General features: G+C 38.2%; 1 long non-coding RNA gene across 1 annotated transcript; it reads left to right on the forward strand.

Annotated features, from left to right (window-relative positions):
- The first annotated feature begins 7,896 nt into the window (after positions 1 to 7,896).
- On the forward strand, positions 7,897 to 26,949 carry LOC131511982 (uncharacterized). The gene is made up of 3 exons (XR_009261854.1): positions 7,897 to 8,375; positions 15,808 to 15,885; positions 24,989 to 26,949. It is a non-coding gene; the product is annotated as an uncharacterized LOC131511982 (long non-coding RNA).
- Positions 26,950 to 27,069: the final 120 nt, after the last annotated feature.

Below are 27,069 nucleotides of genomic sequence, written 5' to 3' on the forward strand. Positions count from 1 at the left end.
GTGTTTAGGTTTTTTAAAATTTTTCTTCCTTATCTTTCCTGCCTTCCTGTTTTCCCACCTTCCCTCCTTCCTTCCTTCCTAGCTTTTTCTCATTCTTTCTCTTTCTCTTTCTCTTTCTCTTTCTCTTTCTCTTTCTGTCTCTCTTTCTTTTCTCTCTAGTAGAAGCAGTACCACAGTGCTGCTTAGGATAAATTTTAGAGTATATATATATATATATTTATTCAACAATTATATATGTATTTAAACAAAAGCTTCTAATAATATATATATATATAATATATATATATATCCTTTGCAAATATTCTACAAACTTGCTCTCCTTCCAGCAGTAGATGAGTCCCTATTTCTCCATCCCTTCACATGTAGTACATATTATCATTTAAGAATCTTTTTGGTAATTTGATAGATATAAGCTTAGTATCAGGAAAAGTACTCATCAAGGCTCATCAAAACTCTCAGAAAATGGACCAGAACAACCCATGATGAGTTACAAGAGGGGCAACAATATTTCTAATGAATAATTTTACATTTTATTCTCTTGAATTATCTCTTTATACTGGGATAGTTCAGCAGGATTCCCTATTTCTTTATGTGACCAAAAAAAAATCTCAAAATGATAATTTCAATGTACTGGTTCTCTAGTCATTAAAACTTTATAGTCTACGGTCACAGTCGGACCTTAAAGTTAACCAGTTGATTATAAGAATTCCGTTTACTCTTATGTCCTTTCCTCAGACAGTGGAGTCATCAGAGGCCTGGATTTTTTGTTGTCCGTACTTTTCTAGATGGTGTTCCATGGGCAGTCAATTTAAAAGTTGGTTATGAGTACAACTGAGCATAAAGACTGTGGCCAGCTAATATTTTCATTAATGATTGTCCACAAACACAACAAATATCTCAGAGGTACTCTACTGGCAATAATGACATTCAGGGCCAAAATGCATGGATGCATATGTGTAAGTATATGTGTATTTTTGCTGGGAGTGGAAGTGAGGAAATAGGGAATGAAAGTGAACAAATGATTGTGTAAATGAAAGATTCAATATGAAGTGTTTCCCTTAAAATAAGTATGTTATTACTTTGCAGTGTTAGAAAAAAATAAGCGAAAACTCATCCATGACATTTTCCCGTTCTTTGGAAATATAATTTTCAACAGATTCTATGGCTTCATCATCTAGTTCTGCTTAACAAATATGTCAAATCGGTCCTCTGCCTCTCCAGTGCTGCCAGGTCCCTGACAGTCTCTTTGTCATAAAGCTCAGTTAGGAGTCTGTTGAACGTATTGGCTCATGAACATGTGGTATATGTTACCTATCTTGTTTTTGTTAATGTATTCCACATGTCCCTACCCCATTTTGTGAAATAGTTTCCTTTATCTATTTTATTTGTCTATTTCCTACTGTTCTGAATATAGCCATTCTCTTTCATGCTATTTGCCGCTGAGAATATTTAATATAAAGATTTTCCATTCATAAATTTACTTTACATATAAATAATGATGCTTTTAATATAGTTCTGGACCACAGAGGGCTAATCCTCCCTAAACCATATGGTATAAATGTTTAACTTTAAATATAGGCTTTAAAGACAGATATTCAATGGGCAGAGAAAACTGTCTATTTCAAATCTGTTACTCATATAGACATCAAGTAGCATCACACATTTTCATTTAGTATTAGCTGTTTGTCATTTGGAAAACCTTTTACATGGATAATCAACCATGTAAGAATTACAAAGCACTTTGCAAATCCATTTATTAAAGCAGATTTGCCTAGAGTGTCTCTGGACAGAAGGCAAATGGAGGGTGGATGTGTTTATACACAAACATATTTACACTAGCCCTTGACCGGAGTACAAGCTGGAACACACCTTTTATCTTATAAATGAATGATCATGCTAGTCCACATGCTCTCCTGATTCGTTATCTGGTCTCCAACATAACGCACCCTCTTACGATGTAAGGAGGGGATCAGGAAGAACTATATACTCTCCTTACACAACCTTCTTGAACTCAAAGGTGTATGGCTAATGGGGGCCAAGAATCACTCAGCCAGAGCTGTCAGCCTCCATGGTCACTGACGGAAGAGCTTCCCAAGCAGCTTTCAATACTGCTGAGAAATCTGTCATGAAGATGCAGCTGGAAAGAATCCACTCACTGGCCTAGTTGGCCTTGCCGGGCTCGGGACAAGTCACGGAAGTGTGCTTGCACTTTCTGTGTCTGGCTCCAATTCCCAGGGAATACTTACTCCCTTCCAACTCCCTTTGGCCCACAGTATGGCACGGAAAGAGCTTGGGCCTAGGAATCAGCCAGGACTCAGGGGTAGCTTTGGATGTGCTATGAACTAAAAGCAACTCACTTCATTCTCATTTTATGCAACAGCTAGGTGGACAATAATCTGTATGTTACCTTATTCATGAAGATATTGTAGGGATACAATTAGATCACTGCCATACAAATATTTTGGAAGTTCCAATGCTCTTCAGTTTTGTGATTTTCTCTATTTACATTTTTCTGCAATAACTACATATTACCTTTTTAGTATAAAAGAACCGATACATTCTATTTTTTTAAGTGATGCATATACAAGGTATGGATGGGTTCTGAAGAATGTTTACTGGAATATTAAAATAGCAATAATTAGGGGTGCCTGCGTGGCTCAGTCGGTTAGGCGTCCATCTTTGGCTCAGGTCATGATCTCACGGTTCATGAGTTTGAGCCCCATATCAGGCTTCGTGCTGACAGCTCAGAGCCTGGAGCCTGTTTCAGATTCTCTGTCTCCCTCTCTTTTTCTCCCCCACTTGCACACACACACACACACACACACACACACACACACACTTTCTCTCTCTCTCTCTCTTTCTCTCAAAAAAAAGATTAAAACATTTTTTTAAAAAGGAAAAATAAAATAGCAATAATTAATAGTATCAGGAAAGTGCAACTTGGTTGTAAATATGCACAGAATAGAACCCCAGCATGAGATCGAGTTTATTTTTAAAGATTTTGGAAATTAAGCAGTGCAAATACATACTTTCTAAATCCTAACTACACACTCAAAACAATTCAATGTAATAAGTAGTCTTAGCCATAATATAGATGCCTGCCTGTGTCCTCACCCCAGTGTTACGGAGAAAGGAATACTAGCAACGAGATAATCAGGAATAAGGGAGAGCTTCAACAAGGTCGTCCTTTGTATGGATGAACCCTTTACCAAGCAGCGTAACAAGATGCTGGAACCTCTGTAATTTGGGGACTACTTGTATAGTTCTTGGTTAGGCCTGTAAAAAGAGAAAGGACAGAAAGTAGATGCTGCCACTCTCTTCCAAGAACTTGCTTTCCAGCACTAGGCATCGTTAATCCCCCTCATTAGTTCTTCCCTAGCCCTCTCCTGGCCATCACAGCACCAGCCCCTTCCTTAAGTTGTCCATGAGATGGTTCTATTCACATATCTTGCTTACATTGCACTCAGCATTTCCAAAATCGCATGGCTATCACACCTGGCAATGACATCCTTATATTAGTCAAAGCGGAGACACTTGACAATAATTATTAGCATCCTAAGAGGAATTGTGGGAACCTAGCAGTTGTTAGAAAGCACACGTAGGAGAAAGAATCTGTCATCCTTTGGTCAGACATGAACCTATTTAAGCGGCATGTTGGTTACATTTCTAATGATATGTTAAATTGGCCTTAAGTAACCAGGTCACAAGGTTAGTAGAGGCCAGGGTTGGTCGGGGAAGAGTTTTGAATCTCCTGAAGTGATAATCTCCTTCCTTCCCTCTAAAGATAGCCAATAAAGGCATATGCCTGCTGAGTAACTTAACTGAAATCTGAATTTAAAAATTTATATCTTTTAGCCTCACTTTTGGCCAATGGTATAGTCTCTTTACATTTTCACCTCAAGACTTACCTCAAATTCTGTTTATTACTGAAATGAAAACTACCTTAGGTCTTAATGGCATTTGCCGGTACATTTTATTACTTAAAGGTCACCTTGAATTTGAGGTAGTGACAGAAGGTATGTTTATTTCTGTCTTCAAATCAGGACTCCCAGCACCTAAGCCAGAATTAGCCAGGAGACTAAAACAAAATATCAATACTTGTCCCCATTTCCTGCAACTCTCTTACCCAACATGGTTCAATGCATTAGCAAAAATTTCTGATTTACATTCTATTTCCTTTCCCTGACCAATTAGTCATTAACTAGTCTTGATTTTCTCTTTGAGATGTCTTGCTATCAATTCGTTATTATCACAGACTTTGATAAACCACTTCAGACTAAACCTGTCTCACTTAAAATATCAATTACTGAAATATGCTATTCTATTTATTTATGTAATCAAATAACCATGTATAATATGTTTGTAGACTATTACTCTGTTACGAAATAGAAATGCCGAAAAATAATCACAGACAATAAAATAATGATGCAATCATGAAGGAAAAACTGAAGTAAAACTAGAAACAGAAATATTTCAAAGTAAAACTACTGTTTCAGCGACTGTATTGTTCTTCAGTACGTTGATGCCCTAGCTTACAAAACTGAGACCCGTGTTTTCAGAGCAGTCCAGAAGATGATACGTTTAGGATGTCTCTATGTCAATCATGATAAATGTTTGTGATCAATCTGGGTCAATTTGGACACAGCCTATATGGTCTTGGTTATTCCATACACTTCATTTATTGCAGATATTAATACTATTACTACTGGGGTGCCTGGGTGGCTCAGTCAGTTAAGCATCCGACTTCAGCCCAGGTCATGATCTCACGGTTCGTGAGTTCAAGCCCCACATCAGGCTCTGTGCTGACAGCTCAGAGTCTGGAGTCTGCTTCGGATTCTGTGTCTCCCTGTCTGCCTGCTCCTCCCCTGCTCGCACTCTATCTCTCTCTCAAAAAATAAATAAACCTTAGAAAAGTTTTAAAAAATGCTGTTACTAGTAATAAAATGAGTTTTATTAATTGAGGAGCGTGTACTCAATTTCAGTTATTCCATCATCTCTTTTTGTTTAATTTTTTAAAAATATTTATTTTTGAGAGGGAGAGAGAGAGAGCGAGCAGGGGAGGAGCAGAGAAAGAGGGAGACACAGAATCCAAAGCAGGCTCCAGGCTCTGAGCTGTCAGCACAGAGCCCAATACGGACTCAAACTCACAGACTGTGAGATCATGACCTGAGCCGAAGTCAGACGCTCAACCGACTGAGCCACCCAGGAGCCCCTGCTCTTTCTAAATATAAGGCTTCACTCCTATTAGTTATGCATCCATCTACCTGGGAGTATGTGTAATGATTAGATAGGTTCAAGAAGGTACTCAGAAAGAACAAATGCCAAGTAAGTTTATGCATCAAGACAATAGCTTCACAAACCAGGCTATTGCCTTGAAAGAGGATTTTCCAAATTCCTTATTCTTTCCTTTATCATATCAAAAGCTCAGCATAGAGCTCCTGAAATTGTTGGCATAGAAAGGTTCTCTTTAGGCTATAGCAAGGCCAGGAGGTTCACTGGGACTGGGCAAAAGAAGGTTGTGGTTCTGACAACTTATGAGAAGAACTTGTCTGTCTTGGAGGAAAATGAGAAGAAAAGAGAGTAAGGAGGAAAAGAGAGGCAGTCATGAATCTGGGACTTTGGCCCAGAGGAGAAAAGCATGCAAATAAGGCAGGATAAACTCAATGGCAGAAGTGTGTTGGGAAGACAGTCTTGAAGAAATCTCAGCTTATTTAGCCTTACACAGAGAAAATATTGCCACCATTTTTGTTTGTTTGTTTGTTTGTTTGTTTGTTTATAGCAACAGTATTGTACTGTACGTTATGTATAGAGGCGTGCATATAGACTTCTGTGCCTAGTACAGTCCCTAGTATTGAAGCCAACATCCATCTTGTGAGTTCAGATGGAAAAATGAATACTAGGGGTCATATCACCTCTGGCTAGGCCTGGGTGTAGCTTCCTGGCTAGGAATACATGGGTCTAAGCTCAAGGGATGCAATGCTTATCATTCAAAGGGACCTGTAGGACAAGTAGTTTAATCAGCTTTACTGTAAAGATATAAATAACCACCAGATATACCTAATGAAACTTCTAGCATAAAGAATAAAAGATAATTTTAAGACTCCAAGTCTCTTGAGATAGAATACACTTTCACAGGACCAGGTAAAGGAGCACGGGAAGTTACTAAGTAACATTTGCTAGTATGACCTCATGGGCCTCCAACTAATGGCATCCACCTTCTCAGGGGACCCCTGCCCCAAATTTTGCTCTTAAAAATCCTCAAGCCACTGGGGAGTTTAGGACTGTTGAGCATTAGCTCCCTATTCTCCTGGGTAGTACCACACCAATAGTTAATCTTTCTTCACTGAAAAAGCATGGTGCCCATTTTTATAGGCTTGTTGCATATTGGGTGAACAAATTCTAGTTTAGTTTGATTATAGTATATGGTAGATGCTAAAAAACAGTTTGATGAGTTAGGAATAATTAGTCATCTTACAATTGTGATATAATTCTTTTTTATGTAACATTGGTACTTTTCATCAGTCTCGAAAGAGAAAAATGTAATGTATCCTTTTGTTTTGTTGACTTGGTAATATTTACCCTCAGAACAAAAACATTGATGGTATAAACAGTGTTTATAGCTCTGAAGAATAAATGTGATGAAAATGCAAGTCTTCAAAATTAAATATTCTACTGGGAGTTTTGAAAATTATTTTTGAGAAAAAAGAGGATTCTTTTCAAAGATAGGAAGTCTTTGAAGAAAAAGCCCATGTTCAACATTTTGTTACTATTCTCAAGTGATGCTAATTTTCAAGCTTGGGCATTCATATCATTACAAAAAGCCGTGAGCAGGGAGAATTCCATGAAACCCGGTGAGCATTGCACAGGTGTCTCATGAGCCCTTAATGACAGCCAGCTTCCCAAAGTGCAGGAAGAAAACAGACCAGAGCAGAATTGTAATGAGATTCAGTGGTGCTGTGTACTATAAGAATAATAAGCACGCACACACACACACACGCACACACACACACACACACACGTGCACACACACACACACACACACACACAAACAAAAAAAAAATCCAACCAAGCAAAAATACCATCAAGGAGATTTTCAGGGGTTTCATTTAATTATAATCTACGAGGGGACGCTGCCAGTGCGAATGCACTGGGTCAACAAGTTTATTATGCTTTCTTTCTTCTGTCCCCCACCTCCTTCTGTTTCCTTAGTTCTGATGCATCAGGACCCAGACAGCAAGTGACACAGGGAACTACACTGTAAAGTGAAGTCAGGCTAGAACAGAATGAAGTGTTAAAGGTTTCTCTTTAAAATGCATCGGACATTCACACTCAACTTTACAAATCAATGATCAGTGCATGCTGTACTTCAATCATGAAAGTGAGGAAATGCATTAATGGGTGTCAGAAAACAGATTAAGGGGGCATCACCCCAGAGCCAACAGTCCTGTGAAATGGCAAAATTCAACTGTGAGAGAGTTCTCGGAGATTCAGGATGTCTGCATCTAAGCATTTTTTACTTCAAACTACTACCCAAAATATTTGGCCTTCATTACTGATTCCATGATGCCTAATGTGTTATTGTTGTTATTTTATTGTCATTATTTTAGTGACAGATCTAGAGATAAATATTGGAATAAAGGAAAATTTGGGTTTTGATTGTTTTTCATTTAAGTACAAGGCATCATTAGTAGTAAGAAAGAAAAGGCCTCCTAAGTAGAAAGAAATCAGTTATATTGGAATAAACGGAATAGATTTAGAACAAGGATTGTTACTTTTTTTTTCTTTTTTAGAGAGAGAGGGTGTGTGTGTAAGCAGGGGAGAGGGACGGGGGAAAGAGAGAGAGAATCTTAAGCAGGCCCCACACTTGTCGCAGAGCCTGATGTGAATGAAGCTCGATCCCAAGACTGTGGGATCATGACCTGAGAGGAAATCAAGAATTGGAGGCTCAACCTACTGAGCCACCTGGGTGCCCTATGTGATTGTTACATTTAAATGATGTCTAGGTTTTCCATACAGAAAAAAGAGGAGCTGGGAGTGGGGAGAGCAACTGGAAAATTACAGACACCAAATATCATTAATTACATGGTCTGATTTCTGCCCGCTTCTCCATGCTTCATCTCCTCTCACATAGGACTGACTTCATGGGCCATGATACATGTGTTTGGTGTAATGTTCTTTTGTTGCCATTCTTTAGTTCCTGATTTTACCTTTGAGTTTGTTTTTTGTAAGTAGAGTCCAATGGAACAACAGAGCATGCCGTCAGCGAGGAAATGTGTGCAACTCTGTGGACTCATCGTTCCATGATGCCCAGCGTGCTGTGCTCTAGAAACGCTAAATTCCGTTGAACTCAAGACTGCGTGGGAGTTAGATACAAGGTGAGCGTGCTGTGTCTATAAGTTAAATAAGTAGAGGGTGCTGAAGCCCCCGGAAGCCATCTTTTCCCTCGGAAGGAGACCTTGTGTCTAGTGCAGAAAGAAGGCAATAGCATTCTAAGAAACCCGAAGGACCAAAAAACTCTACTATATCTCTCTTACTCTGACTTCCCCGCATTAGCCAATAACGTACAATGAAAGGGATGATATAGATGAGAAGGGAAAGATAGGGCAGTCCATAGCTCCTTTTCTACTGAGTCCTTCTTTATCCACCAGTAAGCTAAAAACAAAGAGCGTTAGAATGGTTTGTATCAAGAAGTGATATAAAAACAGTTGAGTTCGTTTTGTGCAGCATTTCCCCTGTTTTGATAAGAATTAAATACATGTGTATATATGAGCTACGAAATACAAATTGTGTAATTTTGGTGATTCTGCCTATGGGGTAAATGTTCATATATTTGCATTTAAAAGTGACATTGGGGCGCCTGGGTGGCGCAGTCGGTTAAGCGTCCGACTTCAGCCAGGTCACGATCTCGCGGTCCGTGAGTTCGAGCCCCGCTCAGGCTCTGAGCTGATGGCTCGGAGCCTGGAGCCTGTTTCTGATTCTGTGTCTCCCTCTCTCTCTGCCCCTCCCCCGTTCATGCTCTGTCTCTCTCTGTCCCAAAAAATAAATAAAAAACGTTGAAAAAAAAAATTAAAAAAAAAAATAAAAGTGACATTGCCAAATATAAAGACAAATGGAAAACCTATGCAAATGGTTTAAAATTTTAACTTAAAAAATATTTTTTTGGAGGCACCTGGGTGGCTCAGTTTAAGCCACCGACTTCAGTTCGGGGAGTGATCTCATGAGCATCGAGCTCTCTGCTGTCAGCAGGAGGCACTTTGGATCCTCTGTCTCCCTCTCTCTCTGCCCCTCCACCCCCCAAAAATAAATATTTAAAATAAATAAAAAGATATTTTTAAACTTAGCATGATATTAAGTAGCAAGTTAAAAAAACGTAACAAAAGAAAAGATGTTATATTTTAGGACCTTTACTGGCATGGTTTCCTTGCTTTTTGAACAAGGGGCCACATTTTCATTTTGCAACGGGCCCTGCACATTATGTAGCCGACTCTGCTTCCACTCTCCCCTCTGACCACGAAACAAAGTCTTTGTGTTTTACAAACTCAATAGCTCTTCCTCACCTCCAATTCTTCCACCAGACTCTTTGCACTGCTTAGAACCCCTTCCTCCCTGCCTTTCGCCTGGCCTGGCTTCCTTCCCCTCTGAGTGAAATGTTACATTGTTCTCTATCACTGCTCCCTGCTTGTCTCCTAGCACTTACTAGTTATAATTATTTATTAATTCTTTAATTTACTTTTCAAAAAAAAATTCATCTTCCCAATTACATTGTAAGGTCCCCAGAGAAAGGGACTATGATCTGTTTACTCACTAATGTGTACTCAGTATATACAGAGTAGGCAGCCAATCAATATTTGTTGAACGAATAAATTAATTAATGGAATTTGAATTGAAGGAACTTTGTACCCAGATAATGAGGAATATAATGTGTCATCCCAGAGAAATGTTATTGCACAGCGTGAGAGTCTTTCAGTAGCGATGCCAAATAAAGTACAGGACGCCCAGTTGAAAGTAAATTTTTGTTTGCTAATCCTGTATCTAATCTTGTGTTTCTATTAGCTAAATCTGGCAACTTCGAGAAACAATTATAAAGAGATTTGAGTCTTTAAATAAAGTGTGACTATGAGAATAGCATAGCACAGTGTAGTAGTTTGAGTCTTGTTTCAGTTACGAAGCCACATTGGGATCTGATAAGAGCTAGACGTTCTTTCCCCCAGAGAAATGCACGTAACCATATGCCTTTCCCTTTCTGGGGGGAAGGTTCACAGACTCCTCCTGCTCTCACAGTCCCACAGGTATTTGATCTTCAAATCTCCTAAGTATGCCAGGGCCATTTAGTTCAAGCCATCATTTCTCACTTGGATTAATATGGTGGCTTCTTAACTGGTCCTCCCTGTGTCCTTATCCCCTTTAATTTGCTTTCGCCTGGCATCTAGACTAGAGTTTTCTCCCTGAAGCACATTTCATCATTCCTTTCTCCTATTTGGTATTATTGCGTTACCTATGACAAAGTCTTTACAGTGACATATAGTCAAGTGTTGTCGCTTGCCTACTTGGTGATCACTCCTCACCTTCCATTTCATTAGTCCTGGATGATTTGCAGCTTCCCAATTCTACCCAACTCCATTTGGCATATTTGCCATTCCCTAAGCCCAGAATGCACTCTCACCTCATTGTGTAGGGGAAGAAAATTAAGTTTCTTCGGTTCTTTTAGGGCCTCTGGCTGTGTCTGAAAATTAGACGGACAAAGATAGGTTCACAGGAGAAAAGCACGCATCTTTTTTTAACATAACTTTTATGCGATGACATATGAGACTTCATAAGGAAATAAAAACCCAGAGAGACAGCAAGGACTGGGTGTTTTTATGCTAGGTTTGATGAAGAGTGATAGTCATGGTGCAATAGGATAGGTTAAGGGGCATGAGGTAAGTCCAGTAAACTGGGGGAAACTTAGCAAAGTCAGTTTGTTAGATTCTTCTCAGATCTTTGTCTTAGGAGATGAGGATGTTCTTCTCCTGCAGGTGTAGGGAGGGCGTCTCTCATGTGAAAAAAATGACCTGTTTCAGGGGAGAAGGATGGGAAGATGGTCAAAGGGGACCTCCTGTTTCTTCCATGCTCTCAAACTCTGTCAGCTTAAAATATTCAGTATACTCAGGTGCCGTGTTTTGGGGTAGCATGTCCTGAACCCCATCAGTCTGCCAAGCAGCTGTTTCTCTGGGAAGCTTTGCCTGACAATCTCCTCTCCACCCTTACCCCCATGTAAGGCTGACTCGGTGACTCTCAGTTTCCCCTTCCTCATAAATGCAGCACACTCAAAGGCATTGCTTACTTATTAGTGGTTTCTAGTAGTACCTGTAATTCCTGGAGCAGGGACTCTGTCATTCAGCCTTGTTCTCCTTTCACAGTGGCTGAACTATAGTAGGTATTCTATACAGTTTTGACACATGAATAAATAAATGTTTGCATGTGTTTAATAATTATTGTCATTACACACACAAACACCTTACGTTTTTGTCAACAAATCAAAAAGCGGAGGAGAGATTACAGGGATATTTTGGTGGTTCGGGTAGCCCATTAAGGATTTATTTCAGAAACACCATAATAAGAACAGTACGGGCAACTTTTAGTGCTTTGCCATGGTTCCCTCACGTGAAAGTGAATAAATAAATAAAATTTCAGGGAACAGAGTGACAATTATTGTAATGTGTGAGAGAAATCATTAGGCAAATACATATTTTCTTTTTCTTTTTCTTTCTTTTTGTTTTATTTCCTACACGCTAAATTCCGCGAGACAAATGCTAATCTACTAAAAATGGTGCGATTTGGCTTATCACAGGAAATCAACATAATTCAAAAAATTAGAACTATATGTGAAGCCGGTTATTTTCATCTATATCAAGGTTCATGAAGTATAACTGTAATGACATCCTGTCAATATTGCCTGCCTTGTTCAAAAAGACTGTTCATTAAGTAAAGCTATAAACTTTCTGTCATAAGGGATATGTGTTGTTTTCTAATTAAAAATTGTTTTCAGCACACAAGTCATTTATGACTACATTCTTATTATGAAATTCAGACAATACATATGTGCACAAGGTTAAATGTGAAACCTGTCCCTCTCATTGGATTCTCACACCCTCATTGCCTTCCCAAGGGGTAACCACTGCTGATATTATGCTGCCTGATTTGAAGTCCTACTTCTGTTTTACATATATATTATATATTTACATTTCCCTAAGGATAGTTTTTTACACAAAATTATACTGTACGTATGTATCTCTAAAATTCTCAGTGAAATCTGTAATGGACATTTGTGAGCTTACATGTTCTCCTCTTCTGGTTGGTTGAAAGCAGTGTGTTGGAGAATTCACTCCTCCCTCCTCTCCATCCCCACTCTGCGTAGGATTGATCCACCCATGCTTCCTGGGTGGAAAATGAACTAGTTTAGTTAATCAATCTATCCCTCCTCAAGGCCACAGTGACTGGCTTCTGGATGTGCTCTGAACCCATCTGAGCCGACGAGAAAGGGGAGGTATGACTGAGAATTGAAGGAAGCTGTCATAGATGCTTTGCAAAGTCAGAGGGTGAGGACTTTATCCACATGAGACCCGGTTTTTATTTCTTTAAAAATAAACAGTGAGAAATTTCAGGGCATCGCTGTTCAGATCAGTGAAAGTGTTACATGGCTCCCCAACATTGCTTGTTCAAACTAATATCACTCAGCACTAAGTTGTGATGCTCTAGTTTGAGTATGTTAGGGTTTCTATCTTTTAGTATTTTCAAGCAGGAATGGTCTACAATGCACATGCACATTCTTTGTCAGGCAGGCTGGGCTTCTACTTCAGAGGAGGGGTATTCAACCTCTCCCATCAGGACTTTAAGGTAAAAACGATTGTCAGGGATGACATCTAATCACAACTTCATTACCTAATTTGAGATGGCTTTCACAAGTCAGGTTCTTCTCTGGCCTTTTGACCAATAGTAAGCAACACGTGGTGACTATTTCTAGATGAATATTTCCTGTAGAAATTACATGTTTGAATTACCACAAACTTATGAAGTGATTTTTCTTCCAGGAAGGTCTCCATAAATCTTGAGGTGACTGTCTTGAGAGTCACATTTTCCCCTCACCTTTTAATCTAGAGAGAAGAAAAACATTATTAAATATATGGAGAGTATAAAGGTAACTTCAGGCTTATACAAAATATGACCAAGTGTTTCTCAGAAAAAAAAAAAATAGAAAAACCAGCTTCCTTCGTGAGAACTCTCTTTCCACTGGAAATGATCAAGGTGAAGGAGGATGTAGCCTTGTCGCCCTTGGAGTCACATAAGGAAACACTGACCCCAGCCTCACCTGGTTTTATTTAAAAAAAATTTTTTTTTTGGAATTTATTTTTAAGAGAGAGAGAGAGAGAGAGAGTGCCAGCGGGGAGGGGCGAAGAGAGAGGGAGCAGACTCCAGGCTCTGTGCTAACCACACAGAGCCTGACATGGGGCTCAAACTCATGAACTGTGAGATCATGACCTAGGCTGAAGTCAGACACTTAACTGACCGAGGCCCCCAGGCACTCCTACCCTACCTGGTTTTAAGAACTCTTTTTAACTTAAGCAGTGTCAAATGAGTTTCTGCCAATTGCAGCTAAGAGTCCTGACTAATGGGGTCCCTGGGTTACAAAGATATGAAATGCTTTCTTATCCTCAAGGAGTTTATAATAATAAAGACAGATGCTGACGTAGAGGACCATAATGCAGGGTTAGAGATGTGCATGCAGAATGGATGCCTAAAAGATGCATGAAGTCTTCACAGTGGTGCTAATACCCGAGCCTGAATCTGAATCTTACAAAGACATTAATGTTAGGCAAATAAAGGGCAATAGGATATTTCAAACGGAAAAGCAGGATGTGACATTGCATGGGAGTGAGAGAGGATGTAGTGAGTTCAGGGATTTTCAGAGTTCTTCTTCGTCCAGAATATATTTGTTGAGGGCCTGTATCTATGGGGATGCCATGATTAAAACATAAAATTCTTGCCCTGAAGGATCTTACATTTTTGTGATGGGAAACAGAAACTAAGTCAGCAAGCAAACATATAAAAGTAAGGTATATTTTATAAGGTATAATATGGAAGGTATATTTACACAAGTGCTATAAAGAAAATAAAGCATATTACAGGTGATTGTGGAGTGAAGAAATGAGTGTTATTTTATATAGGTAGGTCAGGTAAAACTTCTGCGATAAAATAATGTGACAAAGGCTGCTAATTGTCTCCCGATGCCCATGTTTTCTTTTTCCTTTGGTCATAGGACACTTAATTGTTTGCTGACCACAAAATCACACTGCTAAAATGGCATTCCCGAGTCTTTCTTATGGTTGGTGATTAAGCTGTCGTTGATGGGCTATAACTTGAAGTGATGCGTGCAACTGAGCTTTGCCCCGCCCCCCCCCCCCCCCCTTGCTTTTCTTCTCTCCCAATGTCTGGAAGGGGAACATGGTGGCAGATGTAGTGGTCACAGGCTTCAAGATGGAAGCTGCATTTTGAGGATGGTTAAGCAATATGACTGAAGATGTCTGAGTGTCTAATACTATGAAGTGGTAATAATAGCCTAGGACCACTGATACCAGATTCATATGAGAAGGAGAGATCAGCTTCTATCTTCCATCTTTTTAAAATCATTGCTATGTTTTGTTTTGTTACAACAGCCAGATCCATATTTAAATTAATAGAGGTAACGTTTGAGTAGTGCTTGAAATAGTGAGGAAACAGGAAGGTTTATGGATGAAAAGTGTTCTTATTAAAGGAATGGCAAAGGTGAAGGCCCTGTGGTAGAACTTACTTGGAATGTTCCAATTACAGCAAGGAGGCCAGTGTGAAAGGAGCAGGGTAAGCAAGAAGGAGAGTGTTAGCGTCTGAAGTCCAAGTATTTACAGGAGAACTAATTACTTAGGGTCTTGTGGTCTGTTATAAGGACTTGAAAGTTTACTCTGAGCGACAACAGATTTCACTCTGGGCTTTTGAGCAATGAGTAACATGATCTAATTTATATTTTACAATGTTATACTGGCGGTAGGGTGGAGAATGTCTGTAAGGGCAAGAAAGGAAATAGTGAGACCAGTTCAGAAGCTATACCAACCATCTAGTGATGGTTTAGTAATATGGCTTGAACAAGGGTAAGGAGCTGGAGATGGGGGAATTTAAACTTAAGAAAAAAAGAGTAAATGGGAGTTGCTCATGACTACGTAGTAAGAAAGGGAGAAGGGAAGGAAAGCTCTAAGAGTTCTGGCTTGGGTGGTGGAAGAATGGGAGTTACCATTGATGGTGATGGAATGTCTGTATGAAGACAGTTTTGGCAGCTTGGAAATGAAGAGTGTGATTTGGGGCATATTACATTTGAGATGCCTATCAGGCAACCAAGTAGAGAGGAGAGTAGGCAGTTGAGAAAAAAAAGTCTGGAGTTTAAGAAAGAGGTCTGGGCTGCTGAGATACTTTTGGGTGGCATTAGCCTATAGATGGGATTCAAAGGCACAAGACCTTTAGATCACCAAGAGACTTAGTATAGACAGAGAAGAAAAGAGTTCTGGGGATATAGCCCTAGAGGCAATCTGGATATTTAGGGATTGGGGAGATGAGTAGGAATCAGCAAATGAAACTGAGGAGGAGCAGCCAAATAGGGGGAAAGAGAGCCCAGTTAGAGTTGTATCCAAATAGACAAGAAAAGTGTTTCAAGAAAGACTATGTTATCAGTTTTGTCAAATAATGTAAATAGGTCAAATAAGTTGAGCACTGAACATTGACTATTGCCTTTAACAAGTACAGGTCATTAAAGTCCTTGACAAGAGCAGCTGGGTGCAGTGGGGGACAAAAACTTCAATGAAGTGGTTTAAGCAACAATGGGTAAGCTGGAGGGGGTGGGTATTTTGGGGACCTTTTTATGGATGGTCATTGTTAGGAATTATTTTTGATGGAAATTAACAGAGGAATAGTTATTAATTTTTTTTATGGAAAAACAATCTGATAGTGAAGAAAAACAAATGATTGGGAAAATAGGAGACCACTACAGGAGTGAGATTCTTGAATAGGGGAGTAGGGTTAGCAGCTAGGATACATGTGGTGGAGTTGGACTTAGGAAATGATTTTGTTACTATGACATATTTATAACAGAAGGAAAGACAAAATATATGGGTGCAGATATAGGTACGGTTTGTTGAGATATAGGTACAGTGATGACAGGTGACATCTGTGTGCAGCCAGGAATGGACATAGATGTTAAAATGCAGCAAAACTGAACCAAAATTGAACATGAAATATCCCAGGCATTCCACAGAAATCTCGGGGAAGCCATTGGATTTCCCTACCTGACATCTGTGTTGTTTTAAACACACAGATTCACACACCCCCCCCCCCACTCCTACCCCTCTTATTATGATCTAAAACATTAGATAATCTGATACCAGTGTTGATTGACTGTGATGCTTTGTGGGAAACTAAATCTTCTGTCTCAGCATTTGCAAAAGAGAGATAATAGTATATTTACATATCACTTGTGAACACAGATCTGTCTACCCAAATCCCTTGTAGATATCTCCATTTGATTTCCCATAGATAATCCAGATATAAAAAATCAAAACCTTCTGCTCTAATTTCTCCGCCATATTTGAATGAGCGGGCACGGTCGTGGACCAGATTACCAAACTCTTTCCCCTCCAATATTTAACCTAGACTTTTCTCCACTCTCCCACCATCCCAAGCTTAATTAATTAAGTCCTAAAAATTGACAAGTAATTAACAATTAATTAACAAGTCCTAAAAATTCTACGCCCTACATATGTCATCTTACCGTAATTTCTGTCTCTGATATCTGAAGTCTAGGTCCTTGTGAAAAAAATAGTACAAATTTATAACATTTTCTTCGGATTTGTTTTAATTGAATTCTTGCTTCCTAAATTGTGTTTGTTGCTGTCACTGCTGTGTTCTATTGTTTCTCTTCTTCCACAAGGATTTGCTTTTATTTTCTTAGACTTAAACATGAATCCCTCAACAATTTCTGCATTTCTGTTTCCATGTTTTTGGTGCACAGTTTCTAATCTTTGTCATAAATTATTTACTAGTGAATATTTGCTAATATATACCAAATAGCAAACATCTTAGATTTTATCAGAGTTGTAGATTAGTGGCCTTCAACTCTGGAAAAATGTTTCTGCATCTGGCTTTCCTGCTCACTCCTGCATTTGAATAATGAGTCCAATAGCCTTATGAGTAATTGGATCTTTTGTGCAATTAGAACTTTCTGCTGTATTATAATTTATAGCATAGTCGAGCAACATGTAATGAGTCATTTTACTGAGGCTTTTAAGGAAGTTATTTCTGAAGGTCTGTCTAAGAGGCTAAAATATGTCTGAATTAAAAAGAATGACAGGCTGCAATCAGGACTGTAAAATAAAGGTGCTCAGTAAGCAGCCCTATTACAATCAGAAAGTGAAGGAAACGGATCTCTGTCTTGTGTGCAGAGGCAGAGGAAATGATGAATACCTTAGGTAACTCATTCTCTGCAAAATCAATCTTTCACTGTCAATTTTAAATGAACTAATTTGTTCACAAATCTGCTCAGTCAGTTTGGAAGCATACTCTGTTCCTTCATATTAGCAAATCCTTTAATCTTGACTAGTCCACTGAGTAAGAAATCTAGAAATGTGTTAATATGATTGGACGTATGTAGTAGGATAAGAATTGATTCTTTTAATTAGTGTCTGCTCAAGTTAGAGTCCCTTTCTGGGCTGAACTATTGACCTACTAATATATCAAGAGATTATGTTATGACTAACATATATCCAAAGTTGGATTTAACTCTTTCTTTATCAGCTAATATTGCAGAAAACTTTCTAGAGACTAAATCCTTTAATTTTTTTCAAGGAATGTTTTGCTTTAAGTGTTATAATTTGGAGAATAGAAAGGAAGAAATATCTGAACTTTAACTCTTCGCACAGCAACGTATCTATCAATTGTGCATTGATAACAGCTCTATTTGGGGAACCCAAACCCTTCATAAATTTAACTGTCATCTATTAAAATGAAAAGAAGCTCAATACTAGTTTGGGCCTGAGCCTCCCTTTTAAATGACTGGAATTGTATGAGCATTTACTCCATGGTGTTATAGAATAGTAAGAGAAAGAAACCCAGGAAGTATTGTGCGAATATAAGATTTTGTTAAAAGATATGGAAATGAGATATTGTAAGTATATGGCTGCCTTATTGTTATTTTACGTATATTGGTAGTTACCGAGTAGGCATGTACATTTTGATTCAGAAAACAAAGAAGATGGAAATTTTGTGTGAAATGGATGGCTATAAAACTTAAAGATATATTTCAAACTTATTGAGGTTTTACATAAATACATTAAACATTGTGTTCTTAAATGAATTACATCTGCTTATGTTAAAAGAAAAGCTATTAATGGAAATATCAAAAAGCATTATATACATTTATATACAGTTCTATAATTTTGTTTATTTATTTATTTATTATGCATTTATTTGAGAGAGAGAGAGAGGGAGAAAGCATGCATGAGTGGGGGAAAGGGATGGGGAGAGAGAGAGAGGGAGGGAGACAGAGAGAGAGAGAGAGAGAGAGAGAGAGAGAGAGAGAGAATCTTAAGCAGGTTCCATGCTCAGTGCAGGCTCAATCTCATGACCCTGGGATGACATAAGCCTCAATCTCATAACCCTGGGATCATGACCTGAGCCAAAATCAAGGGTCTGATAGTCAACAGGCTGAGCCACCCAGGTGCCCCTCTATACTACTATTTTTAGATTCTATAGTTCTATTTTATGTTTTAACTTGTTACCTATTTAAGTAATCTCTACACCCAATGTGGGGTTCAAGCTCAAGAACTTGAGATCAGGAATTGCATGATCTTCTGACTGAGCCAGCTAGGCACCCCTATGTACTATTTTAGATTCTTTTTGAGTATTATCAGTTTGGCTAGTTTACCAATTTCTCAAAACTTGTTGCATCACTTAAAATAGAGCATAAACAAAGCATTAGCAATAAGTTTGAGACAGGCTGTGTTCATGTATTTCACACACACTGTGGTGTGAAATTTGGAAGGACTGAGTGCAAACGTTTACTTCATTCAGCAAATATTCCTCTTACACCTTCCATGTGTAATAGCCTGTACTAGACATTTTGTGGGAATTCAAAGGCTGTCAGATGCCATTCCTAACTTAAAGGAAATTTTAATTGGTATTTTAATGTCAGAGGCTATGCATTATTTTAACACAGAAGTAGGGTTTACACGTTGTGCAAAACTGATACCCTTAGCTCCTTCCTAAAAACTGTGCCACCACTGCATTTTCCCATCTGACTTGCAGTAACTCTGTTCCTCCCGTTGACCAAACCAAAATCCTTTGGTTTTTAATTTCTCTCATTCCTTCTCACTCCACACTTAATTTGGTAGGAAATACTGTTGCCTCTATCTTAAACTTTATCCAGAATCAAAGTGTTTCACCTCCTCCAGAGCTTCCATCCCTCTCTCAGATATTGTATAACTTCTGATTGTTCTCCTAACTTCTGTCTTTGCCCCTCCCCTCCCCCACATTCTATTAACACATTTCAGGCTCATCCTGTTAAAACTTAACTCAGATCCTATCATCTCTCTGTTCCAAACCTTTAACGTCTCTCTATTTCACTCATCACAAATAGCTAAGTACTTATAATGGCTTATGAGGTCCTTAAAGGACTTTCCCTCTCTTATTTCTATGACCTCATCTCCTCCTTTTCCTCTCATTCTGTTACAGTTACATTGGCTTCCTAGCTGTTCCTCAAGCACCCCACTCACACTGCTGCCTTAGAGCTTGGGCACCAGCTGTTTTCCCCTGCCTGTGAGCCTCCTCGTCCAGACAGCCACACGGTTAACACTTGCCACCTCCTTCCAGGCTGCTCTAATGTCTCATTCTCAATGAGGCCTGCCATGACGACCATATTTAAGATCACAAACTTTCACCTGCAGTCCAAATCTCCCTTGCCCCACTATATTATTTTTTTTCTCGGCACTTACCAATTTCTGACATTCTACATAGTTGGACTTATTTATTATGGCTATTTTTATTTGTCTCCCTAGAATCTCTGTTTTGTGTGCTGATGATACTCTGAATTGTTAAGTTAATGCCTGGTATATAGTAATATTCAATAAATATTTATTGACTAAAAGAAGAGTTAACACTTCTACTAGATTGTGATTTGAGTATAAAATCTCTCTTTTTAAGAGTGTGGCCACCTTGTATTATGTTCTTATGTTGCATTATTACCTTAGTATTTAGTTTCCCATTTTATTTCTAAAGATATAATAATGGATTTCCTTCTAAAGCATCGATATTTGATTCTACAGATGTCTACATTGGCCATGATGTATGAACCAAGGGCTAATATATTTATCTCACTAGTTTTTCTGTTGGTGCCTTGATTTCTTGATTTGTGGCTGCAAACTCAGTGAGCTCTGTTTCTTTTTTTTTTTAATTTTTTAAAGTTTATTTTTATTTATTTTGAGAGAGAGATAGAGAGCAAGCCAGGGAGGAGCAGAGAGAGAGAGGGCGACAGAATCCCAACCAGCCTGCTCGCTGTCAGTGCAGAGCCCAATGCAGGGCTAGAACTCACAAACTGCGAGATCCCGACCTGAGCTAAGTCAAAAGCTGCTTAACTGACTGAGCCACCCACGCGTCCCCAGTTAGCTCTGTTTCTAAATCTTTTGCTTTGTTTAGTGATAGCTGCTGCAATTTGTCTCATTTGCAAATAGTTCTGAAGTGTAAGCTATTCAACAATCTCTTATATATAAATCCAAACTGCCTATTTGTTCAAGATATACGATGAGAAACCGGAAGTATTTTAAAAAATTTATCTTAACATCTTCTTCCCAAAGTATGCTTTAACCATTGTGCTCCTTATTTTAATTAATAAATTACTATTCTTTACATTTAAATACTTTATAGGTGCTTCATAAATGCTGTGGATTAATTCACTGACTTTAAAGTCCATTTCTCTTTTGCTACTAATTAATTCATTTAATATGTTGAGAGAGATCATCTGGAAAAATGTGACTGTCTGGTTATTGACAGTGCCTTGAACCATTGGGCCTTACCATTATATTTTACTGAGATAACGTAGCATCTAATAGGAGATGTAAATAAATCTTGGTTTTTTTTTTTTTAAGATCACAACTTCTAATGTGAAATGGCTTACCTATTTGGAAAGTTTCAAATTAAATTTGGCAACACATTCTGTTGGCGAGGGTCTTCAGAAAAAGGCCCTCTTGTGCACTGCTGATAAGAAGGCAAAACAATACATCCCATGTGGGTAACATCTGGCAAAATGACATAGATTCAAAATCTTGAGTCCAGTTCTCCAAGAGCGGGCTCTGAAATGAAGATTCGTGTACAAAATGGGTAATTAGGGAAGTGCTCCCAGGAAACTGCGGAGGAAGTGAGGGCAAGAAAGACAAAGATGTCTTGCAAGATTTCACTTTGAGGCAGTTTTCAGAAAGAAGCGTCTGCCTGATTTCACAGGAGTACCTGGGCTTTCACACTCTGACACCAATTCATCCTTTGTTAAAAGCCTCTCAGGAAGGAGGTAAGTTCAGTGGTGCCTGCTCCAGTATCTTGAGGGCAGTCCTTTAGTTGCAGCTGAGGGCCATGAAGAGCAAAGACTCCCAGAAGCTGGGGGAGGAGCACACAGAAATGGGAAGAACGGGGATCTCGAGGGAGCAAAGACCGTGTCTGCTATATTCAGCAACCCCATCTCTAAGAAGATATTCCAAACATGTACTGGCAAAAATACAGTGAGGACTCCACAGGCTGTTTAGAGGGGTGCTACTTATTATACCAAAGAATGGAATTAATCCACATATCAGTCGGTAGGAGACTACTTGGTACATTCATATATTGAAGAACCTTAATTACAAATTGAGTGAGGGTGATATCTTTCTACTGATGGTTTTATCTGAGTTCTATTGTTAAGTGAAAAAAGCAAGTATGCTAATTTTTGTCTAAGAAAGTGATGGAAATACAAATATTAACATGTATTACTTGCTTATATTTTCAAAAATATATAAAAGGAAAATTACCTCAAAATTAATAAAAGTGGTTAGTTTCAGGGGGAGCAAAAGAACAGAATGAATGGGACAGGGATGGAAGCAAGATTTTTGTGGTGCATCTTGTTAGGGAACTGTGTAACTGTTTAACAGGATTGAAAACAATTGCTAAACAGTCTAGTTAAAAACAGTCAACACAATTGATTTGTATCCAGACACAAATTTAAATGTGCCTAAATATTGTTCTCCTAACTTCTGTCTTTGCCCCTCCCCTCCCCCACATTCTATTAACACATTTCAGGGTGATCCTGTTAAAACTTAACTCAGATTCTATCATCACTCAGTTCCAGACCTTTAATGTCTCTCTGTTTCACTCATCACAAATAGCTAAGTACTTATAACTGAAGCAAGTGAACCTAACTTTATATCAGTTGGAGGAGTGACCACACTTAGAGAAAAGAGAATTACCTTGAAACACAATACTTGATTGGATATCCTGAGTGTAGTATATTCAAATGATTAAAAAAAATCTTAAACTTTATTCAATAATCTTAGTTTCAATGGTAATATCAACATAATTTTGAAATTATTTTAGGTGTACTTTAAAATAAAAAAAATTATATTAGTATCTTTGGAAACCATAATTTTTTGAGGTAGAGAAAAAAGATAAAATCATAAGATATGAAAGCTAAGTAAATCTATATGAAATCTATATAATATTAAACTGAAAATATCAATATTGATTCAAACTCACTGTGTGTGTGTGTCAGTGTGTGTGCACGCATCATTTATTTCACTAATGTCCACTGGAAAACAAGTCCTGAGAATTCTGTAGCGATGTGCACCCTTAGAACCCAGCTTGCAGTATGTAAACATCGTTTGCCACTGAAAGGAACCAGGGTCTAGAGTTCCTCTGGGAATTCACTGATTCTATACCTAAATGTAAAAGCCAAAATTATAAAATTCTTAGAAGAAAATATAGGAGTGAATCTTCATGATCGTGAGTTAGGTAATAATTTCTTAGATTCAACACCAAAAATACACAAGCAATAAGAGGAAGATCAGTACGTTGGATTTCATCATCAAGAAAGTAAAAAGACAGCCTCAGCCTGGGAGAAAATATTTGAAAATCATACCTCTGATAAGGAACTGGAGTCCAGAATGTAAACAAACTCTCAAACCTTAATAATAAAAAGACAACCCAACAACCCAATTATAAAACTGGGCCAAAGATTTGAACAGACATCTCTTCAGGGAAGATATATGAATTGGTAATAAGCACACACACACACACACACACACACACACACACCTCTGAACATCATTAATCAGTGAGGAAAGACAAATCAAAGCCACAGAGATATCACTTACAAAGAAAGTGGCTTTGATAAAAAAGGCAGACAATTACCAGTATTGGCAAGAATGTGGAGAAATTGGAAACATAATTGGTTGCTAGTGGGAATGTAAAATGGGCAGCCATTTTGGAAAACCATTTGGCAGTTGTTCAAAATGTTGAACATAGAGTTATATGAAATAGGGATTCCACAACTAGTTCTGTACTCTAGATAGATATAAGTTCACACAATAACTAGTATATGGACATTCATAGCAGCATTATCATAATAGCCAAAGGCATTTGAATGGCTATCAACATATGAATGGGTGAACAAAATGTGGTATACCCACACAATGGAAAATTATTCAGCATAAAAAGGAATGAAGTTTACTTTAAAAATATAACTATGGGCTCATAATGGTACCTAACATACATACACAAACATGCACAATTAGTTAGCCCTGGTAGTTACTATCTTACCATTCTAAAAATTGATGAAACAAATAGATAAAAATACCATTTTTCAAATTGTCGATTTAGCTTAACAATATTTATTTATAATACTATTCCAATCAGATGCGACTTAAAGATATCTAAATTTTTTTTTTACATTTATTAATTTTTGACAAACAGAGTGAGACACAGCATGAGCAGGGGAGGGGCAGAGAGAGAAGGAGACACAGAATCTGAGGCAGGCTCCAGGCTCTGAGTGAGCAGTCAGCACAGAGCCTGATGCGGGGCTCAAACCCATGAACTGTGAGATCATGACCTGAGCCAAAGTCAGATGCTCAACGGATGAGCCACCCAGGCGCCCCTAAAGATATTTTATACTAAATCTAAAATATAAAAACCTGTAGGTTATAAATTTGACAATTACATTGCTAAGACTGAAAGTAACTTTTACTTTTTTTCCTTCATAAGTTTTTTTTTTTTCTTTTTCTGAACTTTCTGCTTTTGTTTCTTTGCTTTGTACTCCATGGTTCACCCACTTTTAGGAAATACTACTCCTACTGAAAACAATAACAACAACAACAACAACAACGAAACTTTGAGTGCTACCTGGAAACAAATTTTTTCGCACATACCTGGATACAGCTTGTGGCTCAGTTCCTTCTCTTTGTAAACGGCATTAAGTTGAAACCTAAAGTGTTTATTTAGCAAGATGCTTCCTATAGGTTCTGAAAATCAATCAGCACCAGCCAAAGATTATCATGTCATTAACAAGGGCATACATTAGATAAAAGCAAAGATTTCAACTTACAGTCAAATTAGAAAAATATTGATAAAACAGTAATCTTGATGATCGCTTGACATCGAATAAAAATGAACAGAAATTAGAATCCTCTCACCCTTAAATGTTGCTCACAGACATAATAGCTTTCACAATGTATTATCTTTTTGCAAGAAAGCATGTGTATATACATGTTTGTATATGTATATATACATACATATATGTATATATACATATATATATTTTTTTCCATGTGAGTCTGCATTTAAGGCTCCCATTTGACTTACAGAGTCAATCCTAAAATCTAGACCACAAGGTTGTGAAAAATTTGTTTCCGTTTTGTTGTTACAGAGAAGCAGCGCAAGGGAAAGCCAGCAAGCAGTGGAACTGGTCAGTGCGTCCGCCACCCCCAGGTGCTGTCCTGGTGAGATCTGTCAGTCCTCTCCGCCTTGTGCACTGATGCTGAAGACTCCCCCCTGACCAGAGCCTAGTCATTTGCCAGGCTCTCCCCATCACGGGGAGTTACACGGCAACTGATCCTCATGTTCACCCTGCTGTCAAAGCATTCCAATTTTTAATCGCTACATGACTTGTCAGATTCAATATGAACCACATGGTTACAATTAAAACCTCTCTAATAAGGAGAATGCCAAAAAAAAAAAAAAAGAGGGGTGGTGGTTTAGGCATGTTTCCCGTCACTGTTCACATTCTGAAACTAAGTTTAAGAAAGTTCCTCAACTAAAATTTATGTTTGCGTGTTGAGAAACTAAACTCTTATGCCCTTAATTCTTACGATAAACCACAGAGTCGTTGAAAGTATGTGCCTGCACTTACTGAGTATTTCTAAGGTTCTGGCTGACTCTCATCGAGTACATTTCCACTATGGAAAAGAATCCGTCTCCCATGATGAGGGAAGAAGGCAGCCAAACTCCGGTTCCAGATCTGTCCACCACACCTGTCACTTCCGCACCTACTGGGAGACATTTTCTTCTTGGCTACGTTTGAGCTGGAAATGCTGAAGCATATTTTAAGAACTCTTCTTTAACTCAAGAGAGGGAACTTTATTTTCCTGAGATTGGTACCTGAGTCACAGTCCCAGTTATTTCTCTCCTAGAGTTTGCAATTTTGAATTTCCGCAAGACCGAGAATTAAAATGAAAATGGAAGACATATTTTATTCATTACACTTTGAAATTAATTTACTTGCAGCTGTATATAAATACTGATCCTATGTTAAAAGAAATTTTTTTTAACGTTTAGTTATTTTTGAGAGAGAGAGAGAGACAGAGAGATAGCAGGGGAAGGGTCGAGAGAGGGAGACACAGAATCCAAAACAGGCTCCAGGCTCTGAGCGGTCAGCACAGAGCCTTACACGGGGTTCAAACTCACAGACCCCGAGATCATGGTCTGAGCTGAAGTCGAAGACTTAATCAACCGAGCCACCCAGGTGCCCCACTGATCCTATGTTTTAGAACATGTGTAAAAGAGATGTGCCAAGTACTGGTATTTACTGGATTCTGACAAGGTTTTTCCGTGCAGATGAAAGTTGTATCAGTCAACAGACGCATCAGGCTCTTTGTGGAAAAGATACAATAGTATGTATGATAGCTGCAGACAGCCCATTCCAATTCTACAGCATTCTCCAGCGTTCACTGAGGTTAGATAAGGGAAAAAATAGTCTTAGGGCCCCATATGGACTAAATATCTTGGAAGTTAGACATTTCTATATTTGACTTAGTTCACTAAAAAAATTAACTTCTATCCTGATATCTCAGGATTTTTTTCCAAAACATTTATCTGAGTGCCTTTTAGGTATTTATTTTCTGAATGCCATCAAACAGCAAAAAAACTGTAATGTTAATCTATAGTTCTGTTTTCTTCTTTTTTAAAAATTTTATCTCACTGTGGTAAGAACACAACATGAGATCGACCGTTGTAACAATTTTTTTAAGTTTTTATTTAAATTCCAGGATAGTTAACATACAGTGTAATATTAGATTCAGGTGTAATATTAGAATCACATTATAGTGATTCACCACTTCCATACATCACCCAGTGCTCATCAAAACAAGTGCACTCTTTAATCCCCATCACTTAGTTAATCCACCCTCGCCACCCCCCTTCTGGTAACCGTTAGTTTGTTCTCTATAGTTAGGAGTCTATTTCTCGGTTTGCCTCTCTCTGTCTTTTTTGTTTCTTTGTTCATTTGTTTTATTTCTTAAATTATGCATGCGAGTGAAATTATATGGTATTTGTTTTTCTCTGACTGACTTATTTCACTCAGCATGATAGTCTCTAACTCCATCCATGTCATTGCCAGTGGCAAGATTTCATTCTTTTTGATATAAAGAATTTTATATATCTTTTTGATATAAAGAATGAAATCTTGCCATTGGCAATGACATTATAGATATAGATATAGATATAGATATA

This window comes from Neofelis nebulosa, chromosome 5, assembly GCF_028018385.1.
Source record: "Neofelis nebulosa isolate mNeoNeb1 chromosome 5, mNeoNeb1.pri, whole genome shotgun sequence".
NCBI lineage: Eukaryota > Metazoa > Chordata > Mammalia > Carnivora > Felidae > Neofelis > Neofelis nebulosa.